The 25,349-nt window shown below is 36.1% G+C and overlaps 1 protein-coding gene across 1 annotated transcript in view; it reads right to left on the bottom strand.

Annotated features, from left to right (window-relative positions):
- Positions 1-23,858, bottom strand: part of DAAM (disheveled-associated activator of morphogenesis-like protein) — a 176,931-nt gene extending 153,073 nt beyond the window's left edge. The window contains exon 1 of the mRNA XM_076120455.1: positions 23,635-23,858. The gene's annotated coding sequence lies outside the window, so the exon portion shown is untranslated. The remainder of the gene's footprint in view (positions 1-23,634) is intronic.
- Positions 23,859-25,349: the final 1,491 nt, after the last annotated feature.

The following is a 25,349-nucleotide window of genomic DNA, read 5'->3' as shown; positions in this document are numbered from 1 at the left end:
AACAATCAATTATAGATACTTTCATGAAAAAAAAGAACGATTGTAAATGTGTGTTAACATATTTTTGACGCTGACTGTACAACAAAATTTACGATTCCGTAATCAATCAATGAAAAGAAATATCTATTAGTCATGCCGTGCCTATATATCCACGCTGATGCAAGTATCCAAGAGCTTTTGAAAAATTGTTTACATCTGACAACTATTCAAAAATGAAAAATGTACTTTCTATTCACTCTGTATAACAAAAGGAATACAAACATGAATTTGCACCAAAATCTTCATATTTCTGTACATTTTCAAAGAAAACTAGCATACTTATAACCTTTATAATAAACCAGGATTAGTCTATGTATATTATAAGAGAAAAATAAAGTCCTAAAAACTATTACAATAGGACATAGAAGACATGCATTAATAAGATCTATTTTTAGCCAGTAACCATATGCCGAAGCAAAAAAGTGCAGCGACTGAACATCTGTTCAACGGTCGCCCTAGTTTATTTGGTTTGATTCCCGCACGACACACACGTGATAACGGCACGTGACAATATCCTGTAAGCTCAGATGAACCATAACAATGCACATTTTACCTACATGAGAGGTAATTGTTTTATATATAGGACAATAAACAGGCAAATTCCTTAACAGAGCAAAATGCTTTAAACAATCAACCTATACTTAATATTATGCAATTGCAGTTTGTTTGGTTGAACGCGCTAATCTCAGGAACTACGGGTGCGAATTGAAAAAATATGTTACTGATGGATAGCCTTTTGAAGAAGCTAAAGGCTACAATAACATTACGCTACGACCATTAGGAGCGGAGTAGCAACGAAAAATGATACAAAAACGCAGAAAATTATGATGGTTTAACAACTGTTATCTTCATTGACAACCATCGGGCCCGACTCTTAACATACCCATCGAAGTACGGAGACGTTCAGCTCAAATACCACTAATCGCTCACCCATCTATGGAATGATCGCGCCAAGAGTTGCTTTACTCACAGATCGGTGAGCGCGACAAGCTATGAGTGCCTGGAACAGCAAATTTATTCGCTAGACGAAGTAGCGAAGTAGCGAATATAGAAATATCATTGTCAGTAATGCCATTTCTTTGATCAAATAAGTTACTTCTAATTAACATTCAAGAAACGCTCCACACGTTCGATAAGGTTATTAAGTAGCGAACGATCACACAATTATGTACAAAGGTAAAACAATAAACAATGTAGGTGGTACGAATAAAGTTGAAGCAGTGAAATTATAATCACACGTGATGCCAAGCAAGGAGCGAGGATATTAGAAAGTGACCTTCATACGTATACTGGCTACTTAAGTTTAATGGTGCACGTGCGAATGTGGATGGGTGGCCCTTGTTTGACGTTGACATTACACCTCGGAATTAGAGGATAATTTCTATGTAGTTAGTGGTTCAGAGTTCAGGCAGTAATGCAGTGTTGCCGAGAACATGACAAGTAAATAGCTTGAAGGCAAATGAATAAAGTAGTTGAAGTGATAAATCTTTTTAGAGTTAGGGTAAATCAGTACTTCTCAGAATGCCTCTGGGACGCGGTTGGTAGTGTATCTGATTGTAATGATTAGGTCTCGGGTTAGACTCTCGGGTCGGGCAAAATACTATTGGTCTTTTCGCATTTATGTTTGAATATTTCTCAATAGTAGTAGAGCAAGTTAAGTGCCCGGTAAATGGCTTTACGCTCACTCATACATACTCCCTATTATACAACTCTGCTTATACCTTCGGGTATAAGAGGCGTGATGTTATGTATGTACCGTACCTATGTATGTTAGTTGTTTGTACCAGTGTGAGATTACTCATGAAAGTATGAATGTTAAAGTTGGTAATACCGGGCTTATCCGGTTAATCATAGATGTGAGTAAGGCAAGGTATTATCCTAAAATAGAACTGGCTATTTGAGTCTGTTACTGAATCATTTATTCTAAGAAAATTTCGCGAGCAACAGAATTTTAGTAACTGTTCTACATCAGGTAATTTCTGGAAAGGTGATTAATATTCTGTAAGATATGTACTGCCGATTACTTTTATTTTATAAACTAACCTAACTGTAGTATTACAAAACAGTAGTGCGATTCTTTACTGTTGATATTACAGGGTATCGAGAGTTTGACATTTGAAATGTACTGCAAAAATAGTTTCTACGACGCCCGCTGGAGGCGCTGAACCGATTGTCATACATTTTTTTTCGATAACTAGTCGGTTGTTGGCAGTCGATAGTGGTAGAGAATCGCGCTATTCGCGTATTCAAAAAAAGATATTCATTTCAAGTGCAAATTACGAAGCCAGACAGAAACTCAATTAACTCTGTAAATTGCGTATGAAACAAAATATTCGCAATGTTTTTTATTTACATCACCTGTTCAAGGCATACGTGCAAATTGGTTGTTTGAAACAATGGTTGATCGAGAGCATTGTTCGTATCGATTCGCAGCTTCAAGGTCGTTGCGACACCCACTCGTCTACCATTTGGGGTTGGTCAGGTGATTGAGTGACAGATGACAGCGATTCCGAAGACTTCCTGACAGGTTATACATATTTATGGATTCGATATTATCTAGTTGACGTGGAATCTGTTTGGATAAGCTATTTTTGGGGGGTAAAAAAGATTTTATCAATTTCCATCGAGAAATCATTGGCAAAGTTGAGTTTTCGCATTTCGTTTTATTTTTTGACGACTTGCACTTGAATAGGTTTTCTTAAAAATTGCTCACCTTTTGATAGGAAACGTTCCCTGATCATAATGTTACTTAAGTCATACAAACACAGTGCACTATTCCGGAACTAAATTCTTATATCATCAAAACAGACGTTTTCTTTTTTTTTAACCTATACTGTCCCATTGCCGGGCAAGGGTCTCCCCCAAACTCCACCGGTCTCTATCGTCAGCCATTTCTTGCCACCCTTCCTGATAAGTGAAACAGAAACAGATTTTAAGTAATCGAATTAAGTAGAGCTTTTTGTTGCTCAAGTTATTATCTTGGACCGGCGCACCTATGTCTCCATTTCATACAATTTCTTGACATGTCCCGCCCCCAGCATGCAGGTGTCAAGTGCGGATGTGTCGAAATTGACATTGTTGGCATCGTTATGTACCATTCGATACGGGCTCTTTGTTGTTACTGTATAATTTGACAGCTGGTTTTGTTTCAATTTAGCAATATTGAGAGCACAAGACTGATCTAAATGCACATTTATTGTATCACATACCCGGGTTATATATGTTTTTTTTTATTTATTTATTTATAAAATAGTAAGTACAACATATAGAAGTAGAGCAGTGATAGCCGAGTGGTATAAGTTGATACCTCCCACGCACGTGGTCGCAAGTTCGAACCCACACCAATGACTTTTCGAAGTTAGGTGTGTATTAGAAATAATAAATTATCACATGCTCCAACGGTGAAGGAAAACATCGTGAGGAAACCTTGCATGCCGTTTAATAACCAACCCGCATTAAGCCATTGCGGGAGGAGACCCTTGCCCAGCAGTGAGATATTAATGGGATAAAATGTATTTATTTATTTTAGTAATATTTGGCTTATAAGTCTGGTCTAAATGCACATTTGTTGTATGACATGGCCGAGTCATATATGTTTATTGTGCCATTTCAGGGATTGTAAATGTTATAACATAGACATTAAACTGCCTAGACAGACGACTAATGGCACAATCAAATCTCAGGGGCAAAATAGGAGGGGTCGCGTGCAAAGGTCAGACAAAAATAACTGACGTAGACATTTTGAAGGGAGGAAAGCCCTCAGCCCTCATGTAACACTAGTAATATGTACCTAGGTATATCACCTGTAGACAGGGTGGTTGCGTGTGTACAAACTAGGGGTGAGGGTGAAACTTTTGATAAGGCGCGTCGGGACTTTGAGAGATTAATGACCGTCTGCAACGTCCCCTATTTCCAATGTATTCGTCTTGGGCCGTCCTTTCAATTTTGTCCAAAAGAAATCAATATATTGACGGATTACAGGATGCATAGGAATTTTCCTTGATGAATATTTCATAACTATGAATTATAAATAAATATTATAAGCTTGTAAAGTAAAAGTCAATGGAAATATCAATTTCCGAAGGGCTGTAAAAATACACATTTAAGGTTTTCTAAGAATCTTATTCGGCTTGAGTATTTTTTTATCCTCTTAAGTCTGGTGATGATTTCGTCCTTTATAACTTTTATATCGAGCCATAACGTCAATTTTAGTGTACTATCGAACCAACTGAATCATGACCCATTTTGCCGATAATTCGCTTGACACCGTCAAAACAGTAAGAATTTCGTCTCTATCGTCAAAGTTGCACTTAGGACATTTTAAACATGCATACGACTGTGTTATGATGTATCTATGACTACAGACAACTTTGACCTTTGTTATTACAGTACGTAGATACGTTTTCGATAAATCACTCTTAATTTGAATGTAGAATGTAAATAGTCTAAACTCTTTTCACTACGAAAAAACCTATTTGTGTCAAATATCAAATAGCACGTCATTTAAAAATTTGTGAAACGATTAGGGTAACCACTATAGTCATTGCCCATCATACAATGATTGCCAATGTTAAGGAATAATACGTTTATTTTAATTTCTAAAGTAACCAGTTCAAATGAATTGCGATATATGTCACTTTTAGAATATTGGTAACATTTTTAATTTATAGAACTCATGTCCGACGTTTGTGCGACAGGTGTGTAGTTCGAAAAGAAAGAGTAAAAATTTGTTGCAATATTTGTTAAGGATAACACATTTGAATTAACAGTATTCGCTAGTATTTCTGGTTTTTAAGTGTTTTATATTGAATTAGTATAAAGTTATTTAAACAAAGGACTGATGTTCTTTTAGAAAGAATATTTAAGTTGCGTTTATAATAGAGTTTATGTCAATGTTTTACTAAATAAAGATACTATTGACAAAAATTGTCTATCAATTCCTTAACCGGGTAATAACTATGCTGGTTACCCTATATTATTTTAATTTTTATAGTTACATTATTTCCTATAATGGCCGAATAAACCATGCCCTGAGTGGCTATCGAACCCACTCCTGACGCGTCGCAGTCGTAACATCAACCCACAACACCACGGAGCCTGTTGAAAACGGTAGCAAAGCATTATTGTATTGACGCACAAAGATTTGTCACAATAATGACAGATAACAAATTCATTACCAAGGCAACGAAGGTTCAAGCCAATTTCGACCTACGTGTATATAGACGCGTTTTAGAAAATGAGCACATGGTGGGTCATGATTCAGTTTGTTCGATAGTACAATATGACGACCTCTGGCCCTCCGTTCGCGGAATAAAAGTATGATAAATACGCGCATATTTATATTTCTTCCTTTCTCCTTTATATTAAACGTGTGAACAGATAGTAATGGTCGGTTGTTTGTCATAGTTCACACATCGGGGCTCTAATGCGATTGCAAATTTGATCCCATCTGTGAATTTATTTATGTACGGCTGACTGTGGGACCACCTAGCGTGCTCATCCAAGGCAGATGTGATTTTCATTCATCTATACTAATATTATAAAGCTGAAGAGTGTGTTTGTTGGTTTGAAAGCGCTAATCTCAGGAATTACTGGTCTGATTTGAAAAAAATTTTCAGTGTTAGATAGTCCATTTATCGAGGAATGCTATAGGCCATATATCATCACGCTACGACCAATAGGAGCAGAGTACCAGTAAAAAATGTAACAATAACGGGGGAAAATATGACCCATTCTCTCTTATATGACGCAAGCGAAATTGCGCAGGACAGCTAGTATGTACGTTTATAAGGATAGTCATCTTTGAACTTGAGTCTATGTAAAACATTCTTCATCTTAATGGAAATTTATGACTCTAATTTGTAGTTCTCCATTTTGCAATTGGGTAAACGTAAATGAGATGTTTCCGCGAATGTTTGGAGCTATCAATTGTACGAATTAGCCGAACTGGATTAGACTAACATAAATTGCGGTAGTTTTATGTCAGCACACTTTTACTGAGATCCCAATGACAATGGTAATACTGTCAACCTTGGTATTTTTATTTTGTCATTGTAACTCTACCTATGCATTTTTTATTACAAATAATTATGTTTAAGTTTAATGATAAAATTAAAGACACAAGGCGCTTATATACTATATTATATACCATTTACCAATAGCCAGTTGTGCTCACCGGTCGGTAAACGATATGTGGGTTAAGCAACCGTTGGGGCGGTCATTCTATAGATGGGTGACCGCATAGTGGTATTTGAAGTGAGCGTCTCCATGCTTCGGAGGGCACGTAAAAAGTTGGTCCCGGTTGTTGTCAATTAAGATAACAGTCGTCAAGCCATGTCCGAGGCCTTACCGGCGGCTTGAAGGACTTTGATACTAGGTTGACCACTAACCATACGATAAATAGATAGACTAACCCAAATCTTTCATAAAAAATAGAACCTACTTAAAATGATACATTTACCAAATACTAGTGAAAGTACATTTATTTTTCAGTTGGTAAAGTTAATATGGCAAAGTAAAGATGCCACAGTTTATGGTATGAATATTTGTTATTTAGAAGGTACTGTAGTCGTTAGTATGTATTTTCACACAATAGAGCTCTCGAGATAAGTTATGTTTAAGGCGAGCAGTACGCGTGAGTACACTAGTAAAAGGGGTTGTGTTTTGTATTCAAAGCGTCGCCTCGTTTGTTAGGCCGTATTTTGTGACGTCATGATAGAGACCCGGATTTTTGTAGACAATGTGACTCCGTTAATGTGGGACAAAAAGGTAAATATTATACTGCATAGTTCAAAACATTTTGTTCTACCATACATGATCAGAATTGCCTGTTTATTGGGCTAAATATGTCACAACTAGCTGACCCGCGCATCTTCGCTTGCGTCACGTAAGAGAGAATGGGTCATGTCAAAGGCCTTTTGGGCGGCTTAAACAATTTTGTCACTAGGATTACCAGTGACCACTGTATACTTGTTACGTTTAGCTAGAACAACAATGTAAACAGTAGATTTCATCCCACGATTACTAAAACTAATAGATTTCGTGATTACAGCGATTGCAGATTTACTCAGTTTGTGTCGTCTGATGTCGCGATTAAACCACTACTATAGCCCTAGAACTTAGAATAGAGCCTTCCAAACAAGATTTGCGAATTTAGAAGAAGAAATAATTTAGAATCACTTGATTCGCAAGCTTACGGAACTGATAGTGGCCTTTTTGATAGAGCTACTTATTATTTTTAATATTCAGAAATCTTAATTATAACTGAGATAAATCAGGGATCGTAGTCGTACCAAGTGGCGTTCTTTGATATCTGTCCCCCTATGGGAAAAAGGCATGATTTTATGTAACTATGTATAAATCCCCAACCCGCTTTTAGCCAGCGTGGTAGACTCAAGGCCTAACCCCTTCCTCATTACGGGCAGAGACCCTTGACCAGCAGTGCAATAGTCAAAGGTAAAAAAGAAATTAGAAATCAGGCTTCCCAAGGCTCTCTACTATATTGTCGGACTATGTAATAGTACTATCGTTATTTTGAAGCATGTGGATCTTAAGCGGCTTGCACAAAGAGAGTTGCGACGCAAACTGCCGACTGTGATTGATGTTAGATGAAGTGACGACATATACGGATGTCAAATAAGTGGACACTTAACATGGCTATATTTTTGTACCAACTGCTGATGACATTGCAATAGTTTAATAAAAATATGTTTTTTCTTTCATCCGTATGTCAGACAGCCATAACATTTAGATGTATTTTTTATTTTATACCAAAGCTGAAATGTTTTTTACAACAAAATAACTATCTTTCCTTCCAAAAGATATTATATAAAACTTTAACACTGCAAAATTCTTTCACGTATACTTTGCCAAGCTTTTTTCCTCAAACGCACAAGTTTCATAGAATGCATAATCTTGCATCGTAGATATGCTGTCACGCATTTTGGATAAAACTAGTTTTTGAGTGATACATGCATCTATTACAATCACTATCCAAAAATTTAACACGTCATTGCAAATACACACGAGATAAGAAAATAAAAAATACGACTACTATATTATAGAAGAACGGCTCTTTTTTCAATATCTATACAATATCAGTCAACATTTATTTATTATTTATTTATTTAAACATATTTTTATTTATATAGGGGGATTTGGAAGGGAAGGGGGACGCCTTTGCCTAGCAGTGGGACACTCAAACAGGCTAAGGAAAAAAAATCTTTGAGTCTACCAATCTTGCAGGATACCTGTTTGTCTCATTGCGGAAAAGCGTTTAGGCCTGAGTCCATTAAAACTACCTGATTAGCCACTTGAAATAGTATCCAAATAAAAATATAGACCGTTCAAAATCCAGGCTACTTTTTTAATCGTCCTTTTAGGAAGTTCACAAGCGAAGTGAAGCACGTCTAATGAATCATTCATTAGGCAGCAGTTCGTTAGGCCCTCAAAACTAAAGCCTGGAAAACTGAAGGTAAAAAGAGGACTATCCTTTTTAGTGCCGTTGAAAAATGTACGTGACTTTTTGTCACCTGTTAGCTTGTGACGTCTGATGCTTTGTTTTCACAGCTAAATTAGATTTTTATCTTTTACGTTAATGTTCAAGTTAAATACACAGCCAATACAATTGATACTCGGCGTCGGAATCAAAACAAACTATTAATAAATATCACGCCTGTTATACCCGAAGGTGTAGACAGAATTTGTATAAAATTCACACTGGTTTCGTAATAATTTTAGTCCCATGTTTTAAAGTGCAAGCCTATTGCCATTTATCGGGCACGATACCAAACGCTGGTCTACCATTGAGAAATATTTCAATATAAATTAGAAAAGGCCAATAGTTCCATATCCGACGCGAGAAGCAAACCTGAGACAGCAGTCGGATACACTACCAATCGAGCTACAGAGGCAAAACTATTATGCATTTTTTTTTTTTTTTTTTTTTTTTTTTTTTTTTTTTTTTTTTCCCTCTTATGTTATTATTTATTTATTATTATTAAAACAGTGTTTCTTACATGAAACTTATACTTATGGTCCACAAAACTGTTTGAACAGTTTGTCTGTGGACACGGTCGAGTCTCATTTAATTATAGCAGTACTTAAGATGTACATATATGTATATATTGTATAAGAGCTTTGATTATATATTATAAGTTTATGTATTATAATGTATTTATATTGTATGTATAAGAGTAATATTATATGGTTCAGTAGCTTGTGTTTTATACATGTATATTTGTATATTATTATTATTGGTCGTAGGTAACCTAGCTAGATTCTCTATGGCCTACTCTTCTTTGTATGTATTCGTTCTAGTACTAAGTAATTCAATGCAATTCCCCTATAAAATGCCTTCGGTGATTTCTCCAATAATTCTTTTCAAAAGTAAAGATTTGTCGTCGAATCTTTGGAGAAAGGAGTCCAACTTACGCGCCTATGGAATAACAATTCATTTTATATCCTACTACGTTTAGTGATGTGCCTTGTCGATAGTTATGTCTGTTATTGTGTCGATATTTTAATTGACGTTAGAATTGTTTTTAAAATACTTTCAATTATCATATTTTACGTGAAAATACAGAACTAGCTTCTTTAACTAAGTTGTTTTTTGCTAGGTTATGATCTCATCCCACAATGAAAGTGAGGCTATACCATAACGAGTTAATTTACGGGACAGACATTCTAGATTAAAACATAAACAACATTCGTTTTTCATTTAACAATACTTATATCTGGTACTCAAGCCATACATCAGACATTTCCAGCCAGCACTTTAACAAATAGGTCGTAAAGAGTCGGTCAAGACACTCGTAAACTATCCAATCTAATCCATAGTTATAAAGCTATAATCTGTCACTAAAGTTTTTATATCAATCAACCATTTTATCGACGCAGCACGTAATTTAATTCACATATAGATAGATGCATGCCGAATTTGGTCCCCAAAATAATCGGGAGATTTTTGTACAGATATAAAAGTCATTTAGACCCAAAATATTAACTCTGCAGCTTCATAATTCATTATAACTAGCGGCCCGCCCCGGCTTCGGCTTCTTGAATTACCCTATCTATTAGAAGCCCGCTTCAAAATCCGTGTAAAAGATCTCAGCATACATACATCCAGACATACATACACACAGAGGCACAAACGTCGACTTACACTATGTAGTGATAAATCAATAAAACTTCAGAATCCAACATAGTTGCAAGAAAGAACGATGATGCCTGACTTCAAATCAATAAAATAATAATGTCCTCCTAGCCGATATACGGCTACGGCGGTCAGTTTCATTGAAACTGGTCATCTGTGCAGGACTTTGTTTATAGTGTCCAAGTGTGTGCACAATACACAGGTACACTCTCTATTCCATCACTCTCATAGTCTGGTGGGACGGATAACCGACACGACCAGTGAGAGGTCAGGCGCAGGACCGACGGCTTTACGTGCTCTCCGAGGCACGGAGGTCTTCGGCCTCAACTTCCTAACTCCGGGCAATCTGTAAGAAATTCTTAACGGAAAATCTCAAAAAAAGACTTTTTTTGGCCCGACCCAGGATTCGAACCCGAGACCTCTCGCACCGCAGTCGCATATACTACCGACCGCGCCACAGAGGCAGTTAATCAATAAAATAAAATAAAAAACACATTTCATCGACAATCACTTTTCCCCGCTCTTCACGTCGCGGGTCGAATGCAAACAGATCACGATGGCCACGGGGTACGTGCCCAATGAATAGGGGTCACAGACACGCGGATGTGCACCATTGACTGACTACTATTTGTTTATACTATCACTAAATAGCACACGTGACTCATTTACGTCTAACTATGCAGTGACACGAAATTGTCGTAGAAAGGGAGACTTCGAAAAAAGAAATTGATACACCATGTACGGGACATTTTATTGGCTTCTTTTCTAAAATCTTTATAGACTCTAAAAGAGTAATAATAAAAAATAGAGATTCCCCTTTGACTAGGACAGTTAAATCCTAAGCACCAAAGGCTTTCGTCATAGCAAGAGCAAGAATCGTTAAGTTTTCAATGATTTGGCTGAACATCAGGAATTCGAAGAGTGTAAAAACTAGCATTCTTATACTGAACCAACTAAAAAATTTATATGTATAAGAGTTCGAATCACATCAAAACTATCAAGTCAAGTTAACAATATGTTAGACAAAAGGAAAGAAACGAGATCTTGTAGAAACAGAAATAAATTTTCAACGAACAGCCAGTAATCATGTAGGAATGCTACATTTCTATTAGCAAGTGCTCACCATCCCGCTTAACTAGAAGAATGGATGTAATCTATATGTAGCAGAGACAACGCGGTAAACAACTTTCACGCTAAATGAGGATGTCTAGGTTTTACGTGACCAACACTTTTCTATATAAACACTTAATGTATCCTACATCCCAAGGGAAATACCGATTGGAATATTTTCTTTGAAGCTGTGATTCATGACTCGTGAGATTTACCACTGAGTGAAATATCTTGTCATGGATATCTTATAGATATAAAACATCGTTTTGTTTTAATTTAACAAGTCTACAAGAATAGAATTTTACTCAATAGTAGTGTTCTCGAAATCAAGTGTCTGTTTTTGACGCTGGATAATTTTATGAGCTCCATAATTTACTTATAAATGTCACTATGACCCATGCAATAATTAAAATATTTAAAAAATCACATTAAAAACAAAAAATAAATTTCATAATCTCATAAATAAACATTCATAAATTATCATAGTCTACGTCGCAAGTAATTAAAATATTATTTACAACTCCATCAAAGTTATAATTACGTAGAATCTGCATTTAAATCGAAACGCAAGATGACCTGAAACCAGTCGGTGCCTAAAACGGAAAGCAGATTAGGTCATCCGGCCTGCATCGAGCATTAATTATAGAGACCTGAATGACGTAACGTAATAGGAGAAACAGATGAACATATATCAACAACTAATATATTCGCATCACTGTCACTCAAAATAATCATATTTTGGACATGATGTAACGTTATGTTGTTTAATTAAGCCATTAAATTAGACAGATAGATGTGTGTGAGATGATATTGATGTGTTTCCTCATTCCATGATGTATTCTAGCTCATCATTTTTTCAACTAAACGGCTACTGAACTTAACTTTCCCAACTTAGTAGACATTAAACATTATTAAGTACCTTATTTACATTGCTTTCAGGTTCTCAAACTTCCATATTAATTGCTATGATAATATGCAATGTTTGAGAGACAATCAACATAACAACCATAATATAATATGACTGATTTGATAAACGCAAAAACCCGAAGAATTACGAAGAAAAAATGTTATATAGACCTGTCATAAATCTCATATACTTTTCACCAGACGACTTCTAAAAAAGTGCTGCTCTAGGATTTTTTGCTGTCGCGTGTGATAAGTCAATGAAAAATCAAATTTAACACTGTCATAAATCTGTGTTGCAACAGCCCGATTAACTTGTAATAGCAAATTACATATGCAAACAGACTAGTAAGGCTTACTCTGGCTTACTATACACATATTCGAGTTGGCATTAATCGGCTAAGCCGGGCGGTAAAATGGAACATGTGTAGACAAATATTCGGGAATAATATCGCTCGACATAGTCGCGTCTGAATAAAAACCTAACCCATAGGAACTATCGCTTCTCGGCCTTTTGGCTAAGATTAAAGTGTAGTACCCATAGGATCTAGAAAGTGTTGAGGTGACACTGGAAGCCGACTCTAACATAGTTGGAAGAAAGGCTAGGCTGATGATGAATCCGAAGGAACTAGCCAATCGGCATAAGTCGAACAATTGCAGTAATTGTTTCAAGTCGATTTTGTTGTTCGATAAATAAGTACTGCCGAATCGACGGTACCGGCCAGAATATGTATGTAATGTAATGTACCTAATAAACAACAGCATAAGACGCGGTCTAACGCTTTAACAAACGTGATTTCTTTTACACAATAGCCAGCTGATTATTAATTACGTCGAACATCAACCTCATTAGAGGAACTTGTGTTTACTTATGTAATCGTACTAATACAAAGTTAGATTCGAAAGTATTGTATAGGATGCGATGATTGAAAACCCATGGAATATGTCATTTGACTCTTCGAAAGTAGGTCCAACTCGATGTTCGCTATTGCAATGAGCTATAAAATTATATCAATTCTGAGTCATTATTAAGTGCAGAATGCGCTTTTTCTTTCAAAATTGTTCAATCGTCACAGTATTGATTATATGGGTGATTAACTGATTATACGTATTGAAGAGATTATCGTTAGCCGGATTAGCGTTTAGTAGGTTCAAACGCGCACTTTAGAGTTCTCAAATCTAATTACGTATCTGGAGGAAAAAAAGCATCTTGAATAATAAAAAGTATTTAAGTATTTAAGAACACTCCACTTAATATTACAATCGACCTCTGGAAGTCTGTAATAAAACCTTAATAGTGTCATTAAAGCAACTTATACCAAATTTATTTTATAGAAGACTTACAGCTAAAAACATATCAACAATAGGGTCATGTTAAGAATCCAATTACAGATCTTCACTTTTAACAAAAACTAGGAAATTAATAAAAGGGTAGACCAAACCATTTGCGTAAAATAATCTTATATCTCTTAGCATCAAGCAAACCCATTGCTTCAGAAGGGCTTGCCGCTAAATGGTTTTGTTACAGCCGATCACTTAGATGCGTAGGCGTCTACGATGCCGCTGCCAAGCCTAGCATGACTGATCACTGATTAGATAGGGGACCTACTGAACGCAAACTACGTTTGTGGTTATTGTGAGCTTTTGTTGTAACCGCTTGGAGTAATTTGAGGTTGACAAATCGTATTTATTGTGAAGTAAGTAAATGTTTTTAATTTGGGAAATAATAATGATTTAAGATAATTGTTAAAGAATTTGGAAGTTTATATATAAGATTCTCATTTCATCAAAAACTTTATGATAGTACAGATATAAATGTGGATTATTTTTCTTTTTTTAACCCATTACTGTCCCAAGCGGGCAGCGGTTAGGCCTTGAGTCCCTAAATGTGCAATTATAGTACCTAAATATGGTAACAGATAGGCTTTTAAAAGGGTAGAGGTACTTCAAAGATTGCCTCGATTCATTTGTTCTTATTCCGACCTAATTAAGATTTCAGAAGAAGTCTATTTCAAATCTAAGTGTCCACCTGTCTCTTTACATTTAAACTTAAAAGACAACCTACCTGTTTATGTATCACTTAAAGTGAAAACTTAAGTAGTTTTAGCATAGCGCCATCTACCTGTTAAGTATAGAAATATTAAGCCAGGTGAGTGTGCTTCGATGATCTATAGATCCTTTGCGTACTCGAGGATGTTTTGTTATAATAGGAATGTCATTGTTAGTGTCACTGACATATTGTATTATCTACCATATTGCGAAATTATGAATTTGTTTTGTTAAGTTATTTAATACATTTATACGTAATAATAGTTAACCTGCACTACGATAAAATGGAAAGAACACTTCAACAATGTCGGTTATTAAAATTACATACATCCACATAACAAAACCAATTTCCAGCCAAATAACCACCAAAACAATACAGCCAATAATTAAAACATCCAATCGTGCATTTCGGAACAAAAAAAAGACCTACGGAAACGTATTGAATGAATACATTAAAATAGTGCTATTGTTTTAGTAATGTGCTTTACGTTGTACAAATTAAGAGTGAGAGTTGATTGTGTTATCGGAAGTTTGTCGAAAAACGTTTAACGCTTCCTGTAAGCAAAAAGGTGGCGCGCGCGCACCTCAGGTACGTACCGGCGGCGGTGCGTGAATCATGCGCCAACGCAGATGCGTGTCCACTACCGTAGAATGTAGATGTCGCTTTACGCATTCGATAACTAATTGGTTGAAATCGATAGCTTTGTTAAGGTGAAAAGATAGCAATTTATATTGATTTTGATAACTATTAAGATGTAATGGACATAAATGAAGCAAGAGAAGTTTGTAAGGATCGTACTTAGTCGTGTTCTTTGGTTGCTGCCTACCCCTAAGGGAACTAGGCGTAATTTTATGTATTATGTATGTTCCTTACTACTAATGGTACGCAAAAGCTTCTGTAAAGATATTTTCAAATGATAAAGAACTTTAATAATTCGCATGACATTTTAAAAATGCTGTGCACTCATAATTAAAAATGTAAAACTAATTACAAAATATTAATAGTAACAAAATATTTGTCAATAAAATTAAAAGCTGCAGTCACAGCGAAGGGTCTTTTAAAAACCCGGGGGCGCCAGACATAAAGAATCATATTGTGCTTTGTACTTTCCCCTATTGTAGTTCAAACCTTATTACATTTGAAATAGAATCCAATTTTCTCTGAATCGTAAAGTAAATATTAGAATAGAGTCTTAGCATTAATAATTCAAACAAGGAAATGTGTTACCACATAGGGATTAGTTTGGAAATTGATATTTATCACCGGCGCACGTGCTATTGCACAGACGTAGGCGCCTGTCGCCTTCTCGTTGTAGATATAACACGTACAATATAATTAGTTCAAGCTCACGTTTTAGAACTAACGACCTATTTTTATTAATTAGGACAATGGTTTATTTGTAGTTTCATTCGTACGTATATGAATAACAGTCGCTGCAGAATCACTAAACTTTAATTCGTAATTAAAGAAATCGGAAAACAATTTTTTTTTTTGTCATTAATCACGTTTTACTCAGTTTTTACTAATCAGATGACTTTTATTTCCCTAATTACTTAGCTATTTGTAGTTAAGTAATTAGGGAAATATACTCAGCGACAGTCAAGCAGCTATTAAAGCTCTTTGCTGTTTTAAGGTCAATTCGGGACTTGTACTGAATTGCATAAAGAACCTGAACAAGGTAGGTCGTACAAACAACGTTAGGCTAGTTTGGGTACCAGGCCACGCGGGCATAGATGGGAATGAGAAAGCTGATGAACTTGCACGGAAAGGATCAGAATCACTCCCAATAGGTCCAGAACCAATAATTGGACTACCTGATGCGACAGTCAAACTGGCAATAACCAACTTCACCAGGGACCAGCATCTGAAAGAATGGAAAGCCATATCTGGACTAACCCATTCGAAACTGTTCATAAATAACGTCAACAAAAGCTGGAGTAATAACCTAATAAACCTCAGCAAAGACAGCATCAAGAAAATACTTGGTGCTTTCACAGGACACTACGGCACGAACTACATGTTAAACAAAATAGGAGCCATAGATGACCCCAAATGCAGGCACTGCAATGAAGAAGCAGAAACCATGAAACACATACTGTGCGAGTGTGATGCTTTAGGAAGGAAAAGAATGGATCTTCTAGGATGCGGTTACCCTAAACCAGAAGACTACAGGCTGCTTCCGGTGGGGTGCATAGCAAAACTGATAAGTTTTGCCCTGCCCCCCAACGTCTAGAGTAGCAAAGGAGGGGGTGACACAAAGGATCAGGAATGGTCGAAGTGTCAGCCAGGCATTAACTGGCACCCCCACCCCTAAGATAAGATAAGATAGCTATTTGTAGAACATAGACTGAAATTTTACATTGTGACGCGAGATTTTTCATACACAATTCTAGTTATTCAACTAGACTACCCACGACAAAATTCAAGTTCAACGACCTCCAAACAATCGTTCTCTGATTCAGTCTTTCAAAAATACCTTTAAATGTACTCACATAGCCGTCATAGCTTAACAATAGCATATAACATATAGTAATTGTAAACAAATGTGAACGTATGAATCTTCATTGAAATCATACGCGACATTCTTGAACGATTGCGCGTATAATAGGGTTGACATCCGTCCGGGTTTCCCCGGATTTGTCCTAGTTTAGAGGGCATCCGGGGAGCGTCCGGGGAAGGTTTCATTTGTAGACCGGGTTTTAAAAAAACATAAATGAAAAAAAATTGGGCCGCCCGCGAGACACGCACTATGCTCGCACACCACGATCAACCGACGAACCAAGTATATTCACCGTTCTCCCACTTATCCCGCCGCGGTTGCTCTTCTTGTTGACATGTCCGGCTTTCGGACTCTAAAACCCGGGGTTTTCACGCGACTTGACCGGTTTTCCAAATTTTAGAGATGGCAACCCTAGCGTATAAGTAAAACGGGAAAGATAAAACAGCGCTTAGCACATGAGTAACACTAAGTTGACTCAAACGCTTATGTTTTGCTTTTTTAATTAGGCTTATCATTTTAAACGTGGTGAATCTTACTTTGAGCGTGTTCTTTACTTGGCTGTGACAGAAATTCCGATGTATGATTTTCACAACCTTGGTTTCGTTTTTTTTTTTGCGTTTAAATAACTCACTAATAAATTCAATACTATTTTACATTAGCCTAGCCTTTCTTCCAAACTATGTTGGAGGCGGCTTCCAGTCTCATATTAAATACAAATTCAACACCATTTTTTTATATTACATACATAGTTAAATATTATCAAAAGAGTGCAGTGCACTATTTTAAATTAATATTATAATTTGTTTGCCATCGACACGCTAAGAAGAAGAAGAAGTGCAGAATATTTCTCAAAAGCTTCTAGTGTCTACTAACCTCAAATATAATAATCTATTTCTTAACAAGGGTCTTACCCGTTAAAACTAGGGTCCTAATTTTGATGTTTAACGAGGCAATCAAAGTCGTATAATTTTTTTAAATAAATTACCAGGGAAGTAGCTAGTCTTTTACAGACTCTACTTTTCTCGGACCAAACATAAAAGCACCACTAATTTTATTTATGACCTAATCAATAAAACCTTACAAGGTATAATCATAATTTCTCTTTCACATTTCTAATCCAGATCGCGAATGCAAAAGTACTGCATTACATATCGATCGGCAACAGCTGCAGTCATTACAATAGCACGCGCTTGTATAAATAACTAACAATATGAACCTTACCGACTACCTATGTTCAGTTCACATACACCTAGATCGTAGCGACTAATATAGCTACCTTAATTAATTACATCATGAACAGGAAAATGTAATTAATACGTTGAAATATTATAATGAGATCAATTGTTATTTATGTCAAGGTAAATTTAATACAATAAATAATAATATAATAACATCACAGGACATCGTTATTTACAATTTGTCACGAAAAGCTGCAGAATAAAATAGTCTTTCTCAGCTGGGGGCAATTTCGCACAGTTCAATACACTCCGATTTAAAAATAAATCCGCCCAAAAGGTTACTTCTTCGTAATCAATTTAATAATAACTCGATGATGACATCGAAGCGTTACATCAGGAAATCGATTTACGAAAAAATCAAAAACATTTCCTCAACGGAAATAAAAATGGCCACGATACGTGCACAGATTAAAAACTTCAATCACACGTAATCGTACTTCCTTACTTTAAAAAGCAATCTGCATTCTGTTTCCTTCCCTTTCTATTGGACAGGGATGAAAGAGATAGATATGTGGTGGGTAAATTGATCTGCCAGCCGATGTTGAAATGAGACACTACTCGCGCACTCGTCTCCCTAGGTTTTTATTACCTGCCATGTAGGGAGAAACAATACGTCATCCAGATTCATGTAGGGTTTCATAAAACCTCTTGTATACGAGTGATGCTCTTCGCATGCTGAAGTTAAGCTCTCGGTCGAAAAAACATCTGTATATTTTAAACCTCAGTGTTGCATTTTTACGGAGCTATACTTTTAAATATTTTATGAACACTGGACCGTCGGTAAACCAAACTATTCATTTGAAAGATTCAAAAAAGGACTCGTAAAAAATCTAAGTGTATCAATTGATTGAGAACAGGATAAAAAACATAATATGACTATAATAAGAATCCTGTTAGTGCAGAACTTATTCGATTAGTCTTTTTTTATGATGCATCCAGCCTATTAGTTGAATTAATGAATCCAACGAATAACACAGCGACGATTATATTCATCTCACGACTATGGCGCACGCGAAAGAAAATTGCGCATCCAGTTTGATAGCAAAAAGATCTGAATTGAATCACGAACGGACAGGTCATTCGATACAATACAGCAAATAAAGATTAAAGTAAAGAACTGGCCAGGACAAGGATTCAGAATTAGGCGGTGAACAAACGAAAGTAATTTGACCAAGAGTCACCGCATACTGTGCAACCATTGTTTTTACTTACTTGGAGAGAAATGAGAGAGAGAAATTCGATATTGAATTAAATTGGGACGCAACTGCAGCATTTTTAATGTACCATGGCTAAAGGATCGTGACTAGCTGAGCATAAACTTGAAAGTAGTTTCTGCAGATTCAATTTGGTCTAATAGCATATCTGGACGTTTTGGTTTTATTCTAGAAAGCACAGACAGCTTTTCATTTAATAAATAAACGAATGATTTATGTACTTAAGGCATTTTATAACACAGTTTTTTTTTCATTCTGAAATGTATATTTTTTTAAATAACATCCACTGCAACACTGTGGTAACCAGGAACGTATAAAAACAAATGTTTTGGGATTCTTCCGTAAGCGCTCTACGTCGTAAATCTCTTAAAATATTTGTAATTCCTAGATTTAAAACAACACCCGCATCCCGATTTGGTGTGAATGTGCAGTTCTAAATTTAGCGGTGGCATAAACATCTGAGGGGAATTCGGGGGTTCAAAGACCTCGCGAACCGGCCCATGCCGCGATATTTAATACCATTTTTATGGGAGAGCTCGTACGAAACAAAGTTCATTGGCAAACTGCGATACGCACTAAGTCAAAACAAAGGTAATAGAAAAAGATAAATAAAAATGTTCTGAGCTGAATCATTGTGGCGTATAAAAGTCCGGTGAGTAAGTTCCAATACGTGCAAATCAAACATCGAGGACTAAGCGCTCAGAGAAGCCCTTATGTAAGTTGTTCTTGTGTTGGTTGGCATTCTTCCAAGCCTATAAATGTCCTGAGCGGCGAAAACCGTAGATGCAGCTTCCTTATAAAGTTAAATAGTTAACTAGATTGAGAAATAAAATTCTACGAGGTACGTTTGTACGCTGAGATTGTATTGGATGTTTTATCGCTAATTTGAAAAAGTACTAGGTCGTAAACGTAGCTCGTAAAGTTCATTGCCAAAGTCAATTAATATTGACCGTGTTAATTTAATAGATCGTGTCCTCATATTTAAACTAGCGTCTTCGTACGTCGTTAAGAATGTTCAAATGACGCATACCGTGAATACCTTGTTCTTTTTAATATTATAAGTTTTTTTCAGTATTAAATCTACACTAAGTACCTAAATGCGTAGCTATCCTTTTAAAGTGAGTTTTTATTTATACGTAATCGCCAGGAAATAATAGTATGAAGGTATATTTATGAAAAATAACCCATCCTAAAGTAAGCCGAGTAGACAGCCATTTATTCAAAAAGATTTTTCGAAGATTTATGATAAATGAAATATCAATGGCAAACCAGTGTTTTCTCCAAAAAACATCCACATTGATTACAACAGTCAAAACAAGACATAAACCAAAACTTGTTGAACAATAACACCGAGACCACACAACGAGCTTATAACGAATCAGACTGGTGAATGGAGCTTAATCGCCTTTATTTGTAGTCGGCTAAATATTATGACAGCATCCTAAAGTGGGAACAACTGCTAGCGGGGTTCATGTAGACGAACAAGCGGATGCGTAATCTTAAAGTTAGAAGAGAGTTTACACACAGTACGAACCATAATTTCATTCGTACCCTACTTTTAAAAGGAAATAGGAGTCTTCAGATCTTTGTTTATCCTCTCAAAAACACCAAAGGTTATGTTTGTCCCACTATACGTCCATAAAAAGTTTTGGTAAGTTAAAAATTAAAACGTTTCTAAAATGCTTATTATAACATTATTCACTAATAGTTAGGTACCTATACCAAAGTATTCTTCTACAATATCTGTCCAGCCTTATTCACACAAAATACAGATAAACATACAAAACAAACCTGCACGCTTATGGCGAAATACTGAAACGATACTCAATTTTAAATTACATTTAAGTCTGGTGCCGTCACTATTATTTTGATGCATGTTTAAACGATAATTATAACTTTGAACATCACTTAAAATTAGCTCTCGTTTGAGTATTATGCCCTTTCACACTTATTAAGAAGATTGCCCATGATGTCGCTAGTTTGCTATAGTTCTAATGTCTCTAGGAGAAGACAGTTAGCTATGGACAAATTGTATAGCCGCCCATAACTTACTGTCCAATCCAGAGCCATTAAATTATCCCTCTTGGTGAATTCTCCATGATGACAACAAAAAAACACGTACAAATAGTAATTTCTGAAGGCCAATTCTTGGTATTGTCTTAATCTGACAAATATAAAACGCGATTTGATAGGATATTTTTTGCGGGCCAATGTCAATATCATGTCTTCATTTTAAGAGACAATAATTAGAAGAATTGTCTCTCTGGCTATTCCACCTGGTAATGAAGCAGGCGATAGCAATCGTAAGAAACATTTGGTGGGCCTTTTGGGTGTTTTTGGAGAAAAAACCGGATGATTCCGAAACCAGTTATTTGCAAAGCAGCTGTCTTGATATTTACAATCAATGTATCTGATTACAAATGAACACCCACAACCTAAAGGAGTAATTTCCTTGCACTAAACGATGTTATGCAAAGCCCACGATTATCTGTTTGAAATATGACTATTTGATCTTCAACACAGGATATGATTAACTGATTGATTAGGATTGCTTTCAATGGGCGTAGACCGATTCTTTTAAACGCTGTGATAGAATCCTCAAAGAAATTAATAAAAATGAACGAATGAATGCCCGTTAAATGGATCAACTAGAAAAACAGCTTCTTATGTAATTTCCAAAATAAGTTCGGGACCTAATGATATCGCCAAAATTTGTCAGCCAGAATTTTAACATTTTTTTTGTTTAGTCGTAACCGACAGTCATGTATTACAAGATGTATGGATGTGAATGAGGCAAGGTAATTTTGTAAGGATCGTACCAAGTAACGTTTCTATGATCTCTGCCTTTTGGGAAAAGGCGTGATTTATGTAACTTTTTATATTTGTATTCGCACTTTAAGTTAAATCATTGACATTATTGAACTGTTAGCTATGCGACAGTGACCAAGTGATTATGTAAAGCCTGCTAAGAGTCCCGCTAGCATGTCATTAGTATCCTAGACTCCGTCATACGATTCGCGGCTAGAATTACAATACGACAGTTGCTGGCCAGTATTCTCGACGCGAATATCACTTGAGGGCATTGAGACTAATCGATTAATTATGATAATTTTTATACCTACTTAGTGCTGATCTTGAGGCAAAGAAGAATATAAATGTACCTAGGAATTGAAACTAGTGATTAAGGATAAATCTTGAATGGAAGGAACTAGAAATCATTGACGTCAGTTCTTTTTTCTCATTTTAGGAAATTTGAGGAGAACAGTACTTATTTGTTCTTTATTTCCAACCTATTTTACACATAACCATTGAATGGTTTGAGACAAAAGACAGGCAAGTTCAAAACTTATAGCTTAGTATGTATGTTACTTTCTATCCCCGAATCATACCGGGATGGTCGTTTAATACATTTCTTGTCAATATTCAGACATTGCGTGTCTACAAACCGTTACAGTTCGTTGTATTGACATGTAAAAAATAACATAATTTTCAGTAGTGTTCATGTTTGTTTGGTTTTGTTTTCATTATTGCTTCAATTACGTAGATACACGCTATCATCACTTTCAACAGATTTGTTAGCGTGAATTACTACGACTAAGTATTAAATACTCAGTGTAAATGTGTTGCTGAAAAGATACCTAGTACACTACAGATTACCTTAATAATTACAATATTATCAGAGGTTTATACTTTTTCTAATAAACGATTGGTCATAATAATTTTCTCAATAGAAGACTTGCTTAGTTTTACGCAACTTACAGAATGAGTGAATAAGCACAAACATACATTTTTCGCTGAATAATTAGCCACCTACTTACCTGTTGCAATTAAGCGAACATTTTGATGAGGAAGGAAATGTTACTGTAGAATCGCTGACTGATTACATACAATGTACGGTAACCGTGTTTTAAACATTATTACATTTTAATATCACGAGTTTTATTCGTTTTATTAGCTAAGTTTGTTCGTAATATTAATACGCTGAATTTGCACGGGAGAACTTTTAGAGAACGAGGTAGGTGCAGCTGCTATACAGTTTTACACTTCATTAACAAAACTATGAAAGAACAATGATAGTGATTCGGATTTATAAGAAGCATTTGCGATTTATTGATGTGATTATAGTTATAATCTCTATAAAACGAACTGTAGCTATCGGCTACATGGCTATTTTCAGCTACGTACAATCAAACGGATCTATAAATCGAAGGAATTAGGGGGTCGGGAGATCAAACGCAACAGAGAAATGGAGTGGACGAAATAACATGGGGGTAGGTCAAGATAGGTGTGTGTATGGGTTTTCATACAGCTTTCATACACCTTTATTACAATGTAAATACGCATTACGCACAATGTAAACAACGCTTCAATGGTCCATTATTAACCAAGTTTAATCATACATTTTATTATTGTTTTTACATACTCACCTTACGGAAACAATCGGGGCGTACGGGTAGCCGGTATTCCGAATTAGTAAACACACACTATGTTGTCACAGCACTTTTAACACACAAATTTCACTTAAAAATATTTTTTGGGCCCGGTTTGTGTCAAGCGGTGACAGTTGGTTTGTATTTTTTTGCCGCGGGTTGTCAATTGTGTCCTTGAGGGACGCGGTGGTGTCGCGCCATGTTGTTATGAGGACGGGCGCGTGGCGACTGCGCGCAGCCGCCCCTTGCTCGGCGCACGCGCGCTGCGTCACCCTATCCCGCCCGCACCCGGCCTTCCTTCCTTGTTCCCGAATCCCGGCGTCGTCCTTGTATTAGCTATGATTATACGTGTGCATTATGGTTCAAACATTTTTGGAAATGTTCATTACTTTTGTTTGGAGACATTTGGTAGCATCAATAGATAACAATCTCCTTGTACCTATATGTTTTCATAAAAATTATGGTATCCTGATATAAATGCAGACAAACTTATAAACATCTCTTTTAAGGAAATACCTACCATGAGTTTATTTTTGGATCGACTGTGACCTCTTTGACCTACATAAACACTGAGGGCAGTGTCCCTGGCGGGCTTTATGCTTAAGCTCTTAAACAGTTATGGAGTAAAATGGATCACAGATTCGATTCCCGGTTAAAAACTGATAAAGTATTATGAACTCAATCAACTTTTTGAACCATAAGAAAGGATTTAGGGAGGTAAGTACTAACGCTAATTAACTAAAACTAAAGTCGATCTAGTTTCTTATCCTTATTAAAAGCTTACCCCGATACACATTAATTAAAATTAAATTTTACAAGTCTGTAACCAATCATAAGTTTGGGTTCATTCGATCAGTTGCATCCAGACCCACTGTCCTCCAAAATGTAGTTTCACAACTTTTGTTTATAATCGTAAAGCGACTGCACTTTCATTGTTGTCTGCCGTAGGAGGCGTGCAGCCGCGACACGGGAAGCGATGCATTCAGGAGAGCATCTACCAATCGCCCACCAATCCGCCTACACCCTCCTTAAAGCCTTATTTATTTTACATAAATCTACGCAAAAACAAACCTTAATTCATCGTGCTACGAGTCATAGTAACTGTACAGTAAGTTTGTCTGTTTATCTTCAACGTGTTCAATGGTTTAATACGGGAGTTTCTCGCTTGTTCCGAGTTGTAAGTACAAGTTGATTGCGTGAAAACGAAAGCATGAATGCTTTAATAGGACCTCTTACGAATAAATCTTGTAACGATTTCAAGTCTATATTTTATGTTTCACTTGATTTGGAAGGTATGGAGCTAAGTAAGTAGGTACGTGTACTAGTATGCTGATCGTTTTTTTTTTTAATAAGTAGGTACATAATCATAAGCATCTCGTGCCTAGTAATTGGAATCAACTACTAAACATGGCCTCGACCAAATTGCTCTTGGATAACTTAGTCGCCAAGAGTTTAAAACGTACCCGTAGCCTATTTGGTGCCGTCTGTCCTAAACCAGTGAAATAAGTAAGTAGCTATATAATGTAGCTTACTTTTAGGAACCTACACTATAAGTTAATGTTTGTCGTTTTAGCCGTTGATTATTGCATAATAATCAGGCTTCTTCCGACCACACTTTTATGGCGCTTATTGTCGATGAACATGGTTAACACACCATTCAGTTTGAGAGAGGTTAAACAATAATTTTATTAATAACAATCTTTTGTGAATAT

The sequence above is a fragment of the Anticarsia gemmatalis genome, chromosome 12 (genome assembly GCF_050436995.1).
Source record: "Anticarsia gemmatalis isolate Benzon Research Colony breed Stoneville strain chromosome 12, ilAntGemm2 primary, whole genome shotgun sequence".
Classification (NCBI taxonomy): Eukaryota; Metazoa; Arthropoda; class Insecta; order Lepidoptera; family Erebidae; genus Anticarsia; species Anticarsia gemmatalis.
Note: the sequence above shows the minus strand (reverse complement) of the source record. Positions and strands in the feature narration are given on the sequence as shown.